General features: G+C 41.3%; 1 protein-coding gene across 1 annotated transcript in view; it reads right to left on the reverse strand.

Annotated features, from left to right (window-relative positions):
- The window catches only part of PDE7B (phosphodiesterase 7B), a 532,107-nt gene that overhangs the window by 381,455 nt on the left and 133,558 nt on the right, over positions 1-17,094 (reverse strand). The gene's annotated exons all lie outside the window — the stretch shown is intronic.

A 17,094-nucleotide genomic window follows, 5' to 3' on the forward strand; every position in this document is an offset into this window, starting at 1 on the left:
TTTCCTATATCACCGCGGTCTTTGAATGTGGGGGGCTTGCTATTCTTTGTCTATTTTCTGAGGCAGAGAGTTATTCATCTTTCCTTCCTTTAGGATAGCTAGTTCTCCGGCTGGGTTCGCGGTGCACAGGATGTTAGTTCACCCCTCGGCTACTTCTAGTGTTGATGGTTAGTAAGGGGATGGCGGCAAGATTAGTTGCCAATGCTCTTGTCACCTTTTACCAATGAGTTATGGTGGTCTTCCATGGTTCCGGATCATAACACCCATCGCTGTCGCTGTGTGTGACATCCAGCAACGACCTGGCCCCTGTTGTGAGGTCACCGGTAGTTGCTGAATGTCCTGCTTCATTTTTTGGACGTTGCTCTCCTGCTGTGAAGTACACATCGCTGTGTGTGACAGCGAGAGAGTGACGAACTGAAGCAAGCAGGGAGCCGGCTTCTGGCAGCCTGCGGTAAGCTGTAACCATGGTAAACATCGGGTAACCAAGAAGTCCTTTCCTTGGTTACCCAATATTTGCCTTAGTTACTAGCATCCGCCGCTCTCACGCTGCCAGTGCAGGCTCCCTGCTCCCTGCACACGTAGCTGGAGTACACATTGGGAAATTAACCCAATGTGTACTCTGGCTAGGAGAGCAGGGAACAGGGAGCCGGCACTGGCAGCGTGAGAGCGGCAGACGCCAGTAACTAAGGTAAATATTGGGTAACCAAGAGAAGTGCTTTCCTTGGCTACCCGATATTTACCTTAGTTACGCTTCCACGCGTCGCTGCTGGCTGGGGGGTGGTCACTGGTCGCTGGTGAGATCTGACTGTTTTTTTTTTTGTTTGTTTTTTTTTTTTTTTTTTCCAAAACTTTTTATTGATTTTCCAATTTTTTATAAACATAACAAGATATTCAAGGTTACACAAGGAAAAACATTTGTCTGACAATATGTGACATAATAGGGTGCAATGCCCCAACTTGATATTTTAAACTGTTTATCTGATTGATATGGTCTCTATTAAACCAAGGCAAAAGTACTAAGAAATAACAGACGCGATACAAGTCAATTAGAATCATTAAGCCCCTAAGCCAACCCCGAATGCTTCCAAATTTTCTGGCACGTCTTGTTGCTACCTTAGCGTCTCGTCTCCCTTTCCTCCGGAACCCACACCTCCGTGATTTTCAATTTACCCAGTTTGTCCTGGCTATCATTCAGAAGGTACCATTCCGATTGTATAAAAGGTGTCATCAGATTATTTATTTCTCCCTGAGTAAATTGACTTTCAATGAAATTTCTCCATTTCCCAAAGAACTTGGGTGTCAACCTGTCTTTGTCCTTTTCCGCTTCCACTTTCTCCAGCCTCAATAAATTATGTAATTCCCCGATGACCTCTTTTATGGATGGTCCCTCCCTTTGTATCCAATGCTTTAATATGGACCGTTTGGCTATCATGGCTATGTCATGTACTATTGTATATTTCTTCTTTCCCGGCATGTCCGATCCCCCTTTTACTCCTCCCTCAAAGGAATGGAAAATCCACACCATTAGCTCTAGATTTCCAGAAATTCCCCATGTTGCCTGGACAAACAATCTAACTTGATTCCAGAACCTGTGAATTTCCTTACACTCCCATAGTCCATGTAGCATATCTGTTTTTTCTCTCTGACATTTAGGACACCGCATATCTCTTCCCGGAATGTTGAAGCCCATAATAGCCCTGTGTAAAATTCTAAATTGGGTGTCTCTCCATCTCTCATTGGTAACATGTTTCCGCATCTGTACCCATCCCTTCAATATATCCCCTACAACTTCCTGCCCTTTCAATTGTTGCCCCCACGCTGTTAGAGTACGGCTATCCTCCCCAGATATAAGCATTCCCCGAAATGTTCGGTAAATTTTGGAAACATTTACACTTGCTACATCACTTTCCATAAGCTCATCAATCAAACTCTTATTCAATTCCTTTCCAAGCTCCCCCAAATCTACAAATACTCCATGCTTCAGTTGTTCATACTGGATGATATGTGAGCTATTAAGTTCATACTGGTCAAGCACTTCCCGTCCTGTCAGCCACCTTCTCTCCTCCACATTCATGACATCCTTCATTCTCTCGACGCCCTTCTCTTTCCATCTAGTAAATAGCTTATTTTCCCGTCCCATGGGAAAGTTCGGAGATGCCCAGGGATTTAGGTACTTAGATACTTTCCATGACAGTCCCAATTTCTTTCTTACCAGTTTCCATGTTAGCATAGTGTCTCGGAATAAGATTGAATTCCTTATATGCCCATCCGCCCTGGACAATGGGGAGTGTAAAATGGACGCCAAATCCCACGGTGATGCATACTTGGCTTCCATGCCATAGTCTGAGTGCCTGCTCGTTCCTCTCAACCAATCAAACACATGTCTCATTATACTTACCAGGTTATAACCCCGAACATCCGGGAAACTAAGACCTCCTTCCTCCGTTGACTTCATCAATGTTCGTAACTTTATTCTAGGTTTCCTTCCCCGCCATATAAAATCCGCATACGCTGAGTTGAGCCTATTTACGTCCCTCAGTTTTAGCAATATCGGGATCGTCTGTAATGGGTACAACAGTCTAGGAAAGCTCATCATTTTTATCAGGTGGCACCTTGCCAGTAGTGGTTGAGGCAGACCCTTCCAACCCTTTAGTTGTGCTATAATTTTCCTAATTAGTGGGCCATAATTCATCTCGTAAATTGATTCCACCGTTCTTCCTATATGAATTCCCAGATATTTAAGTGATGTCTGTGCTATAGGAATGCCACATATACAACCATCCCTTACATTCCCCCCTTTTAGGAACAGGATCTCACACTTTTTTTTATTCAATTTGAATCCTGAGACTAATCCAAATTTTTCAATTAGGGCTAGAGTCTGTGGCAAATCCACGTTAGGGTCCCCCATATATAGTATGACATCATCGGCAAAAAGTGCTGTCTTTATTTCAGTTCCCCTTACCTTAATCCCTTTAAAACTATTTGGGCCCTGCAGTATTCTTGACAATGGTTCAATGGCCAAGTCGAATAAAAGGGGAGATAGCGGGCAGCCTTGTCTTGTTCCCTTCATCAAAGGGAACACGTCTGATAAAAAACCTGGAGTGTGTACCCTAGCTCCCGAGTTAGCGTAAAGATTCCTAATGTAAAGCCTCATTTTGCCTACAATCCCTGTGGCCTCTAGTACTTTGTCCAGCCAGCTCCAATTTACATTGTCAAACGCTTTTTCTGCGTCGAGTGTAACTAGAGCGGGTCTTGCCCCCCTCTCTATTTGTTCCAATCTCACCGCATCCACCACTAGTATTGTCTTCCGGATATTAGTGACAGCATTTCTCCCTTTAATAAACCCTACCTGATGCTCTGTAATGATCCTTGGAAGAATCATGGCCAATCTATTAGCCATAATCTTAGATATTATTTTTAAATCCTGGTTTATAAGTGATATGGGTCTATAACTAGAGGGATCATCCAGGTCTTTAGTTCCCTTAGGGAGTAATTTGATATATGCTACGTTTGAATTTTTAGGAATTTCCTCTCCTTCCAAAAATGCATTAAATACCGCAGTTAAATCTGGCGAGATCAGATCCCTCATAACCTTATAAAACTCGCTGTTAAAACCGTCGGGGCCTGGTACCTTGTTGGTGTTAAGCTCCCCGATTGTTCTAGTCACCTCCTCAACTGTGATATCTGCATTTAGGTCACTCAGATCTTCCTCTGTTACGCTAGGCAAGTGCGCTTGTCTTAACCACTCTGCCTCGTCAGTCATGTCGTTGTTTCCTGGCCCATATAGTTTTCTATAAAAATGTCCCAGCAATTTATTAATTTCCTTAGGATCTGTGGTCACCTCCCCCCACTTTCTTTTTAGTTTGGAAATCACTGTCATTTTCCTGCTACCCCTTGCCAAATTTGCCAGCATCCTCCCCGCCTTGTTGCCAAATCTATGTAGCTCTGCTTCCCTGTGCGACCAAAATAATTGTTCCCTTTTTTTTGCCCATTCGTCGAACCCCCTTTTTGCCTCCAACCATCTGTCTTTCGTCGTGGGAGATCTATTAGCCAAATACTTTGTGTATGCTACCCGCACTGCTTCACTCTGGGCATTATAATTCTCATTGGTTTTCCTTTTGATCATGGCCGCATATCCAATCAGGCGACCCCTCAAGAGCGCTTTTGCCGTTTCCCAGTATAGCACTGGGTTCCCTTTGTGTTCTTTGTTTTCCTCTGTGAATTCTCCCCACCACTCTCGTAATACCCTGTGGAAATTATCTTGTCTGAGAAGAATTGACGGAAATCTCCATATGATATCTGTACCTCTCTTGAACTTCTCTCTGATACCCAATTTCAACGGACTATGATCAGATATCACCATGTTTTCTATCACACATTCTTGTGCCCCATAAACTAGGCCTTGAGAAATCCAAAATTGATCAATACGCGACCAGCTATCATGAGGATGCGAGAAGTGTGTATATTCTCTATCATGCGGGTGAGCTAATCTCCAGATGTCCTTCAAACCCACATCTTCTAATGTCACATCCCTATGCTCTGGCCTTCTGTCCACATCCTCTGTCCTCTCCTTCCCCCTCCTCCTGTCTTCAGCTAAGTCTGGAACTGTGTTAAAATCACCTCCTACTATGATGTTGGTCTCCCCATCTGCTAGTATGTTGGCCTTTATGCCATCATGAAATATGCTCTGTTGGGAGTTTGGTCCGTAAACATTATAGATACTTAATTTACCCGCTGGACTAATGATTGTTAAATGTTGCCACCGTCCCTGGTCGTCTGCCTCGTGTGTCACTACTTCATGGCTGAGCTGTTTATGTATTAGAATCATTGTCCCCGCTTTCCTACCTTGTGCCTCTGCCCCATATACAGTACCCACCCAGTATTTCTTCATGCGAAAAAAGTCCTCCTTCCTCAAATGCGTTTCCTGTAATAATGCAATATCTGTTTTTAATCTTTTCAGATGTCTTAGTATCATTGCTCGTTTGTTAGGAGATCTCAAGCCTTTCACATTCCATGTAGTTATTTGTACCATATTTGCCTTTGTATTTTGCTCTTACTACTTCCTCCCCTGTGGACCCTGAACTCACAAGAGACGAGACAATTATTACCAGGTATAGAATTTGCCCCCCAGGCTTGATATATCTTTTCCCCACCTTGTAGGTATAACAAATATAACAATAAACAAGTAACTGTAGAACACGTTTTCCCTTCTGGGAAATTTATGGCTCTTTTCGCCATGCTGATGACTTCCCCTTTTCCTAGCCAAACTGTTGAGCTCCCTAGTCACCCCCCTTAGAGTATACGTTCTAGCCCCGGATTCACATGAGTCACATGAACGAGCCTTAAATAATGTAAAAAATAGTACAGTATGACAAAAACTCTATAAGGACTTCAAGTCCAACTTAGCTCTATTTTCTGGTGGTCGTCCCAGCACTCAGAGCAGACAGATCCACTTCATTTACGCCTGGAAGTCGTTCCTGGACAAAGGCGAGTGAAAGTAAGAATGAAAGTCAATCTGAAAGTGGAACTGAAAGTAAGCATGAGACTGAATATGCGAGAGAAAAAGAGTGACAGAGCGCGTGAGGTACTGAAAGTGAGCGTGAGACTGAAAATGAAACTGAGTATGAGAGTGAGTGTGAAACTGAAAGTAAGCGTGAAACTGAAAATGAGACTGAATATGTGAGGGAGGGAAAAAAAGAAAAAAGTGTGGGACTGAGAGTGTGAGACTGAACGTTAGGAGTAAGACTGAAAGTGAAACTGATAGCAAGCGTGAAAGCAAAACTGAACATGAGAGAGTGAAATCAAGAGAGTGAGAGAGTGCGAGAACAGGACCAGCAATATCTAGTTCAGTTCAGTTATCATGGACCATTTCCAACAGTTAGTCTCTGTGTTCCGAACGAGGATTATTTTGTTGTTTTGGGCTCAATCTCCTTTCCTCTCTACTCTCCACCCGCGATTGCTCCTCAAAGCTTCTCGAGTCTTTCCCTGGGCCTCTTGGAGATCCTCCTCTGCTGGTCCCTTCTCCATTGTTTCCTCTTTTTTGTCCATCAGCCCGATTCTTATCCTGTTCTGCCATGAGAGTACGCTCTGCTTCTTTAAAGTCTTTGTAGTATGCAAACGAGCCATTAAGATTTCTGACTTTCAGTGTGGCAGGGTATAGCAGTTGGCACTTGACTTTTTTGTTATACAGGAATGAACATACTTTGCTGAATTCTTTTCTCTTTCTGGAGACTTCTGCTGAATAATCGCCGAAAATTAGCAGTCTGTTGCCTTGGTAATGCAATGGTCGCTGTCTGTCTCTAAAGGCCCTCAGTATTTCCTCTTTATGTTTATAATCAAGATATTTGACTATCACTTGTCTAGCCCTCAGCGGGGCTTTCTTGTTTGGGTTTGGATCCTCTCCCCTATTCGCTTCTTGTTGTCTTAGTGGTCCCACTCTGTGCGCTCTTTCCACTCTGAATTTAGCCTTAATGCACAGGGCCTGAGGTAACTCGTGTTCACATATGTTATCCAGCTGTCCCAAAGTTACCGATTCTGGCAGCCCCACAATGCGCAAATTATTTCGCCTCGATCGGTTCTCTAAGTCTTCCGCTTTATCTCTCAAATAATCGTTAGATTTCACTAGAGCTGCTATTTGCTCTTGCATAGCCATTATTTTCTCCTCTGAGTCAGATATTCTCTGCTCTGTTTCTGCCAGTCTAGATGCATGTCCACTAATCTGCTTTTGCATAGCTGCTAGGGATGTTTGTATGGCTGTTTCAATGGCCACTTTAATCTCTTTTGACAGATGTGATGTCACTTCGGCAGCCAATTTTTTATAATCAACATTGAGCTCTTGTGCATGCTTGTCTTGGCCTGCAGGTGGTGCTGGTTTCTTAGTTCTCTTATTCTGAGCTGGGGATTTTCCACCCTCCCCCATTTGTTTACAGTATTTAGATAATGGTGTGGCCGGCAGTTTCTTGTTTGCTTTAGAAGGAGTGTTACTGTTTCTGACATGCAGCTTCTGCTGACGTTTATCATGATTAGACACCTTATATTGCGTGTCTAAGTGATCAGTCCGGTCTCCTGCGTCTCTGGGCACTCTTTGCTTGCTGCACTCCTCCTCCTTCTCTCTTTCTTGTTCCTCCATGTCCCCTTCCTCTATCCATTGTGTTTCTCCCTCTGCAATCCCCTGCAGCGATTTCTCTCCTGCTCCATCCTCCCCCGACCCCCCGCTCTCATCTCCTTCACTTCTCCCTCTCCTGGCTTCCATTACCACATCTTGCACTGGGGACTCTGGCTCCTCCTCCATCAGGCTTGTCGGTGCCATGACAGTCTCCTCTTCTCCCCGTCGGCAGTCAGGATCTCCACTCCTGCAGGTCCCCTCACCACCACTAGCACTCCTCACTAAGTACCGCTCCATAGCTGTGTGCTTCCTGCTACCAGACGTGCTGCTCTCTGCTCGCTCACTTGCCCGGGTATGCTGTTTATCGTCGGTTTCTCAGAGGGGTGTCGGGAGCTTTTCCTCTATGCTGCCTCCTCAGCCAGGACCGGAACCGGAAGTTCCGATCTGCCTGTTTGACAGCTCACCAGCAACCATGTAACGACGCAGCAGCGATCCTGATAAGGTCAGATCGCTGGTCGTCATCCCTGCTGCATCGCTATGTGTGACACCACCTTTAGCCCGAAAAACGACTTTTGGTTTTACGTAACAGCAACAAGGTCTGTAAGACAATAATCCTTATCTAGATGCCTTCAATACTCAACCCCTTCTCCAGCAGCTATCCTGCACTAAATGTAGCTAAGAGCGGAATTATTAGAGAATAGAATATATGTTTTACATTGTAGGCAGCAAGGACTGTAAGGCAATTATCCCTGTGTAGATGCCTCTAATACACAATCCCTTTTCCAGAAGCTCTCCTCCACTAAATGCTGCTAAAAGTGGTATTATTATAAAATAGAAAATATTTTTTACATTGCAATAGCAAGGTCTGTAAGGCAAAAATCCCTATGTTGCTGCCTCTAATGCTAAACTAGCCTTTCTCCAGCAACTCTCCCTACACTAAATACAGCTAAGAATTGTATTATTAAAGAATAAAATACTTTTTTACGTTGCAGCAGCAAAGACTATAAGGCAATAATCCCTGCCTAGATGTCTCTAATATACCATACCCTCTCCAGCAGATCTCACTACACTAAATGCAGCTAAGAGAATTATTATTACAGAATAGAACAAATTAGACTTAGCCCTAAAAATTATTTTTGGTTTAACGTTGCAGCAGCAAGGACTGTAAGGCTATAATCTCTGCCAAGATGTCTCTATTTTACTATCCCTTCTCCAGCAGCTAACCCTACACTAAATATAACTAACAGTGGTATTATTAGAGAATAGAACAGATTTATTACACTGCAGCAACAATGTCTGTATAATATAATATTGGATGTTACCTGTGAGTTTAATTCTGAATTTTAAGTGGGTTTACACTCTCCTTTGACCTGAAGTGAATGTACAGATCTTGTCACATGATGTAGATATTCGGTGGTACTGTTGAAGCATGACGTCTTGTTTTCTCTGTTTATGTCTGTTTAAAATTCTTACTGTCTTGCTAATAAAATACAAGCATTTTTTCTGTAGAATTTATTTTAATTAACTTTGAGAAAAAAATACAAATACATAATTTTTTACATATTATCCTTGCTTTTCAAAACACATTGTCTATTTGACAACAAACTTTCCTACTTCTTCATCAATTTAGGCTGAGCTGTGATCACAAATACAAAGTTGTTTTCACCTCTTCATCAGAAGTGAATCTTTGTCCTTCTATGGCTTCTTTCATGATCCACCTGTCTTTCCAAATGAATCAGTTCATAAGCACGCTCAATGTTGTTATCATTCCTACATGAGCACCTGGGTCCTTCTTTGAGGCTGATATTTATATACAATATATGTAATATGTATGTACAGTATGTATATATATATATATATATATATATATATATATATATATACAGTACATACCAAAAGTTTGGACACACCTTCTCATTCAAAGAGTTTTCTTTATTTTCATGACTGAACATTGTAGATTCACATTGAAGACATCAAAACTATCAATTAACACATGTGGAATGAAATACTTAACAAAAAAGTGGGAAACAACTGAGAATATGTCTTATATTTTAGATTCTTGAAAGTAGCCACCTTTTGCTTTGATTACTGCTTTGCACATTCTTGGCATTCTCTTGATGAGCTTCAAGAGGTAGTCATTGGAAATGGTTTTCACTCCACAGGTGTGCCCTCTCAGGTTTAATAAGTGGGATTTCTTGCCCTATAAATGGAGTTGGGACCATCAGTTGTGTTGAGCAGAAGTCTGGTGGATACACAGCTGATAGTCCTACTGAATAGACTGTTAGAATTTGTATTATGGCAAGAAGAAAACAGCTAAGTAGAGAAAAACGAGTGGCCATCATTACTTTAAGAAATGAAGGTCAGTCAGTACTAAATATTGGGAAAACTTTGAAAGTGTCCCCAAGTGCAGTGGCAAAAACCATCAAATGCTACAAAGAAACTGGCTCACATGAGGACCGCCCCAGCAAAGGAAGACCAAGAGTGACCTCTGCTGCGGATGATAAGTTTATCTGAGTCACCAGCCTCAGAAATCGCAGGTTAACAGCAGCTCAGATTAGAGACCAGGTCAATGCCACACAAAGTTCTAGCAGCAGACACATCTCTAGAACAACTGTTAAGAGGAGACTTTGTGCAGCAGGCCTTCATTGTAAATTAGCTGCTAGGAAACCACTGCTAAGGACAGGCAACAAGCAGAAGAGACTTGTTTGGGCTAAAGAACACAAGGAATGGACATTAGACCAGTGGAAATCTGTGCTTTGGTCTGATGAGTCCAAATTTGAGATCTTTGGATCCAACCATCATGTCTTTATGCGATGTAGAAAAGGTAAACGGATGGACTCTACATGCCTGGTTCCCACCGTGAAGCATGGAGGAGGAGGTGTGATGGTGTGGGGGTGCTTTGCTGGTGACACTGTTGGGGATTTATTCAAAATTGAAGGCATACTGAACCAACATGGCTACCACAGCATCTTGCAGCGGCATGCAATTCCATCCAGTTTGCGTTTAGTTGGACCATCATTTATTTTTCAACAGGATAATGACCCAAAACACACCTCCAGGCTGTGTAAGGGCTATTTGACTTAGAAGGAGAGTGATGGGGTGCTACGCCAGATGACCTGGCCTCCACAGTCACGAGACCTGAACCCAATCAAGATGGTTTGGGGTGAGCTGGACCGCAGAGTGAAGGCAAAAGGGCCAACAAGTGCTAAGCATCTCTAGGAACTCCTTCAAGACTCTTGAAAGACCATTTCCGGTGACTACCTCTTGAAGCTCATCAAGAGAATGCCAAGAGTGTGCAAAGCAGTAATCAAAGCAAAAGGTGGCTACTTTGAAGAACCTAGAATATAAGACATATTTTCAGTTGTTTCACACTTTTTTGTTAAGTATTTCATTCCACATGTGTTAATTAATAGTTTTGATGCCTTCAATGTGAATGTACAATTTTCAGAGTCAGGAAAATAAAGAAAACTCTTTGAATGAGAAGGTGTGTCCAAACATTTGGTCTGTACTATATATATATATATATATATATATATATATATACACACATATGCATACTGTATATATCATATATTTGTGCAACCTCACTTGAACTCCTCTATTCATTCATACATGGCACCAAACAGGGCACCAGGCTCATTCTCAGATCTCTAAAACACTAATCACTGAAAGCTGCTTTTTTCATGCAAATCACAAATGGGGCAGTACGTTTTTGCACCAAAGTCACAAATCAACTAATGTAAAAAGTTAAGGCCTCATTCCCGAATCAGTAATTTTGCAACAATATTTATTTGTATGTCAAAGGCAGGAGTAGAACTTACCAAGAAAAACTATAATTGAAAGATTGACACCTGTTCTGTGTTTTGGAGGCACTCCTGGTTTTGGCAGACATATATTGATAAAAAATGCTCATGTGTTAATGAGGTCTAAAGCTGGGTTCACACACAACGACAACGACGTCGCTGTTACGTCACCATTTCCTGTGAAGTAACAGTGACCTTAGATGATCGCTAGTAAGCTGTCAAACATGTAATTTTAAGTAGCGACGGAGCAGCGATCATAGCGACCTCGACGCTCGTTGTGCGGTGTCACACGCGTCGCTATGCGACGACACAGACCTTGATAGAGGTGTGGTGTTTACCCCTAGACATGTTTTGCGTTGCCTCTTTTCACGCCCCTCTGTTCCGATTGGTGATCGCTACAGCGCCTTGTGTTGCCTTTTTTCACGCCCCTCTATTCCGATTGGTGATCACTTCAGTGGTGCCTGGTTGGGTGACCGTGCCAAACAAAGGAAGACGCAGTAGTGCTTTCATTCATTCTATTTCATTTCATTCAGATCCACAAAGAACGACACACTAGCGACACCAGACAGAGAATCTACTACGTGGAACAAAGAATGGAACTTAAAGAATGAAATCACTGTAACGCCTTCGGCAAGGTACCCAATCGGAACGCTGTTGTAACCACCAATCGGAATCGTAGGGGCGTTGCAAAATACACCACAAAAACACGCCCTTGTCCTGCCTTCAGTCCTACATCACTGCCTTCAGCGTCATCGCGACCGCCGCTGCTGCGGTGTCAAACACAAGGATGCTGAGCTTATCATCATGGCACAGCGGGATAGCAGCGATCAAAAAATGACCTGGAATATTCAGGAGCGAGCAGCGATTTCGCAGCAGGGGTCTGATCGTTGTTATGTGCACACACAGCGACGTCGCTGTTGAGGTCGTTGCTACGTCACAGAAAATGGCGACTTAGCAGCGATGTCATTGTCATCGTCGCTATGTGTGACACCACCTTAACACCTATAGAGCAGTGACCAGGGAGATAGGGACCTTGCACGTAAAGTGTTGATAAGAAACAAAAGCTTTAACAATAGTGCAGAAAATTTTTGACTCACCTCGTAGATACTGTGTATACCAAATACTGAAATAAAAACAGTAATTGGTCAACTCAATTTTCCAATATATGACATAGACTGCAACTAAACTAGATTTATGATGAATATGGCTTTCAATAAGTACTCTCTGGCATCACAAAAACCCGACAGCCCTTCAAAATGTTCTCAACATTTCCATCTTTGTGTTTTGTACTGGACTTGGTGTTTACAGCAGAACATTATATATAACTCAAACTGTTCAGCTTTCTGTTGTAAGGTATTACAAAAGGTGTATGAAATAGCAAGATGCATTTTTCAGCTGGATTGTTGGTTACAATAGCTGTTCCTCAGCATATAAAGAAATCACATTAATTTAGTAGGCAAATCTAACAAATCAGAATTCAGACTTTCAAGACTCATACAACACATGCTTTCCAAGAAATGGAAATGTCGTGATTCAACCACCCATGTACAAAAGTATTTCTAGCTGTAGAAAACGTATATAACAAACACATCTATATGCTACAATACAAGATAAAACTTTTTAACCCTTTACCGACATTGGATGTACTGGTATGTCATATATCAGTTCCCTGACTTTGATGCTGGATCCCAAGCCGAGCCCGCATCTTTGCCTGCAGATGATGGCTGTCTTATTCAGCAATCATCTGTCTTTGACAGCCGTGGGTGGCGTAGAGCTCTGCCTGTGATAATTAATCTAATAAATGCAAGTCATTCTATGTGGCCATCAGCAAGCCTGTGACATGATCGCGGAGCACTGATGGGTTGCCGTGACAGCTGGGGATCTGCTGAAGACCCCTATGTCTGTCATGGCAGCACTCCCGTCAAAGTCAGCCTGTTCTTGGCATTCAGAGGAGATTGTGGTTTTTACTATATACAGCAATGCTTTATATAGAACAGGTGATCAGATGATTGCAGGTTCAACTCTACCATGGGGAGTAACAAATACAATGAAAAGAAAAAAAATATGTTTTAAAAATATGAAAAAAAACTTCAAGAAAAACTTCAAGAAAAAAAATATAAAAGTTCAAATCCATTAAAATTAGGAAAGAAAAAAAAATACATACAGGTATTGCTGCGTTTGTAAAAGTTTTATATTTAAAAATATAAAATAAATTAATCTGATCAGTAAATAATGTAATGACAAAAAAAACAACATTGACGTTTTTCGTCAATAAAAAAAATTGGCTACGGGCACAAGCACTCACATAGCTCTATATTGAAATCATTACGGCTCTTGGAATTTTTTTTTTACCATTTAAATAAAACAAAAGCTGTACATGCTTGGTATCTATGTAATTGTACTGACCAAGATACTAATATTGAAAGGAACTATTTAGTGTAAAATGAACACTGTAAATAATAATAGTTATAATAAAAATAAAACTATTGCGTAATTGCGTTTTTTTACTGTCTCGCCACAGTTGGAATTGTTTTCCTGCTTTCCAGTGCACATGATAAAATGAATTGTGACATTCAAAACTACAACTCATCCCACAAAAAACAAGCCCTCATATGGCTGTCAACAGAAAAATTAAAAGTTATGGCACTTGGGATATGTGGAGGAAAAATCAAATGCATAAAAAATGTAAAAAAGCCCAGTCATAAAGGGGTTAATACAGAAAACTTTCTCGGACTAAAATTTGGGGAAAAATATACATGTATACTACATTAAAGGAAAATATAAGAGCAATACTTTTGTATTTTCTCCTATTTTTCATGACCTGAATTCAAAGATTTAAGATTTTTCTCTGTACACAAAAGGTCTTTTTCTCTCAAATATTGTTCCCAAATGTGTCTAAATCTGTATTGGTGAGCAATTCTCTTTTGCAGAGATAATCCATCCACCTCACAGGTGTGACATATCAAGATGCTGATTAGACAGCAGGATTATTGCACAGGTGTGCCTTTGGCTGGCCACAATAACAGGATGTACAGCCAAATTCTCTGAAATGCCTTTAGAGACTACCTATGGTACAGAAAAAAAACATTTAATTTGGGGGGAACAGCCATAGTGGAGATTCCTACAGTCAGCGTGGCAATTGAACGCTCCTTCAAAACTTGCAATATCTATGGCATCGTGTTGTTTAATAAACATTTTAGAGTGACTTTTTATTGTGGCCAGCCTAAGGCACACCTGTGCAATAATCATATGTCTAATCAGCATGTTGATATGCCACACCTGTGAGATAGATGGATTATCTCAGAAAATGGAGAAGAGGTTACTAACACAGATTTAGAAAATTTTGTGAACAATATTTGTGTCATCACTTAATACAGGTAAAAAATATATCTTTGTACCGTGTTAGTCAGTAGAGATAAAAAATAATTTGTTTAAAAGAACTGAGAGCCCTCAGTGGTTGATACCTTTTAATAGCTAACTGAAAATATGGTAATAATTGCAAGCTTTCGAGACTGCTCAGGTCTCTTCATCAATTGAGTAGAGAGCTGTGGAAAAGAAGCGCAATAGGGTTTTACCCCAATAACACAGGGGGTAAAGACGGAGCAGTAATACTCACCAAATGAAGTTGTGAAAGTCACAACTACTATATAGGCATGGAAAACTGGGATCACGGCAGCAGTAACCCAAACGGCAGATAACAGAGAACAATAGAAGAAAATCGGGTTTTTATCAGCCGCGCCAATGATCACTTCTCAGGTATTCAGATTAATGGATCTTTTATTTTGCACAGGTCTACGCGTTTCTGGAGTCTCAGCTCCCTTCCTCAGGACCATCAGGCATGAGAACACATCAAATCTCAATTTGATGCTTTGAATGTGTCAAAGGTCATCATAAGGGAATACAAACTTATGATGACCTTTGACACATTCAAAGCAGAAATGAATGTGTCACATGGATTTATGTCTTTTTACATCAATTAAGAAATGTGCTCCTCAGACCATCTAGGGACATCACAGCTCTGGACCAGACCCCAATCAGAGGACAATAAAACTTTCACACTGCTTATCTATGAACTGCAGCAATATTTATGGCCACAACAGTTTGCCCCCTTGCCATAGTGATAGTTCTGCTTCACATAACTTATCACTTAATAGTCACTGAAAAAGGGATTGATGTAGGTGCAAAAACCTAATTTGGAGCAGAAGGGGCATCACACAGGAAGTAAGCAGCATTCTCATTAAATACCATGCTGTATATAACTCACTTTTACTTATACAGTTTGAAAGAAACTGCCATCAAGATGGTTGGTGTGTATAAATTATTAGGCTTTGTAGACACGTGAGTGAAAAAATGTTTCCGTTGTTATCAGTGTTTTGGATCAGTGTATAATCTAGCTCTTCATTTTCACGGTGAGTGTATCATCAAGGTTATTTTACGGATGAATGGATAAATAAATAGATGACAAAGCTTCTCCTATTCTTTGGCATGTGGAATACAGACAGCACACAGATAGAATACTTGTTTTTCACAAACTCATAGACTTAAGGGTACTTTACATGCTGCGATATCGGTACCGATATCGCTAGCGAGCGAACCCGCCCCCGTCGGTTGTGCGTCACGGGCAAATCGCTGCCCGTGGCGCACAACATTGCTAACACCCGTCACACGGACTTACCTTCCCTGCGACGTCGCTCTGGCCGGCGATCTGGTTCCTTTCTAAGGGGGCGGTTTGTGCGGCGTCACAGCGACGTCACACGGCAGCCATCCAATAGCAGAGGAGGGGCGAAGATGAGCGGCCGGAACATGCCGCCCACCTCCTTCCTTCCTCATTGCTGGTGGACACATGTAAGGAGATGTTCGTCGTTCCTGCAGTGTCACACATAGCGATGTGTGCTGCCGCAGGAACGACGAACAGCATCGTACCTGCAGCAGCAACGATATTTGGAAAAGGAGCAACGTGTCAACGAGCAACGATTTTTCACGTTTTTGCACTTGTTAATCGTCGCTCCTTGATGTCACACGCTGCAATGTCGCTAACGGCGCCGGATATGCATCACTAACGACGTGACACCAACGATATATCGTTAGCGATGTTGCAGCGTGTAAAGCACCCTTTCGTTTGGCCATTTTCATCCATCATAATGAAAAATTTGACTTTTTTTTATGGACACATGGTCTGTGAAAAAAACATGTACATATAACTAGCACCATAGATTATAATGCGTACCTGTTGTATCAGTGAAAAAACACATACAACAAGGATGTGTAACATGGATATCTGAATAAAGCGTAACATTATCGTTTTATACATACTAATCTATTCTTTCTCAAAATATGTAGATAGCACAGTAACTGCCTGGGGTGAGCACTATAAAGTTTTATCATATCTGTAGATGGGTGGTTTTGCATATGAGCATTTTTTAGAGCACACGATTGTTAACGTTGGACTTTGCACAACATGATCTATTATTTTACATTGATTTAGTGTGAAATCATCTCCTGGAATGTATTAGGTATAAATATAACACAATTACCATTTGTCACAAAGTGGACATGACTGTTAACAGCACAAAAATACAACTTTTATTACATTTTTTAAAAATTCCATTTGCATATAAAATGCTGAGAGGCATTTTGACAATGTGCCAAATGTCTAATATCAGAGAATATATGTGTATGGAGATTTATCATTGTTAATTTGCTTTGTCTCTTGAGTAGAGGTGTTTGATGTGTTGCACGCTCAGCCACATGTATAAGGGTATGTCCACACGTTCTCTAGAATTTGACACAAATCTGGGATAAATCTGTAGTGAATATGGAGAAAAATCCATGCATAATTTTTTTCCTCTATATTCCATATTTAAATGGAAACTATCCTCAGAAAGTGACCAATTGTTTAACTATTTTTTGTGTGTCTTTTTTTACCAATGTTTTCTTATATCATGATTATTAAAAAATAAAATGAGTAATCTTGTATTTTTCACAGTGGCCACTCGGGCTTTATCTTATGCAATAGAGATGAGAAATTGAAAAAAATAGTCTCTGCAGCCATTATTCCATGATGTGGCCAGTTTAACATGCTAAACCTGGTGAAAGGTCCTCTATAAATAAGAGCTCCTCTGCAGCACATAGGAGTAGCTGCTATACCGTACAATGTGCTGTTCTGCTTACTTTAAAGGGAACCTG

Source organism: Anomaloglossus baeobatrachus, chromosome 3 (genome assembly GCF_048569485.1).
Source record: "Anomaloglossus baeobatrachus isolate aAnoBae1 chromosome 3, aAnoBae1.hap1, whole genome shotgun sequence".
Classification (NCBI taxonomy): Eukaryota; Metazoa; Chordata; class Amphibia; order Anura; family Aromobatidae; genus Anomaloglossus; species Anomaloglossus baeobatrachus.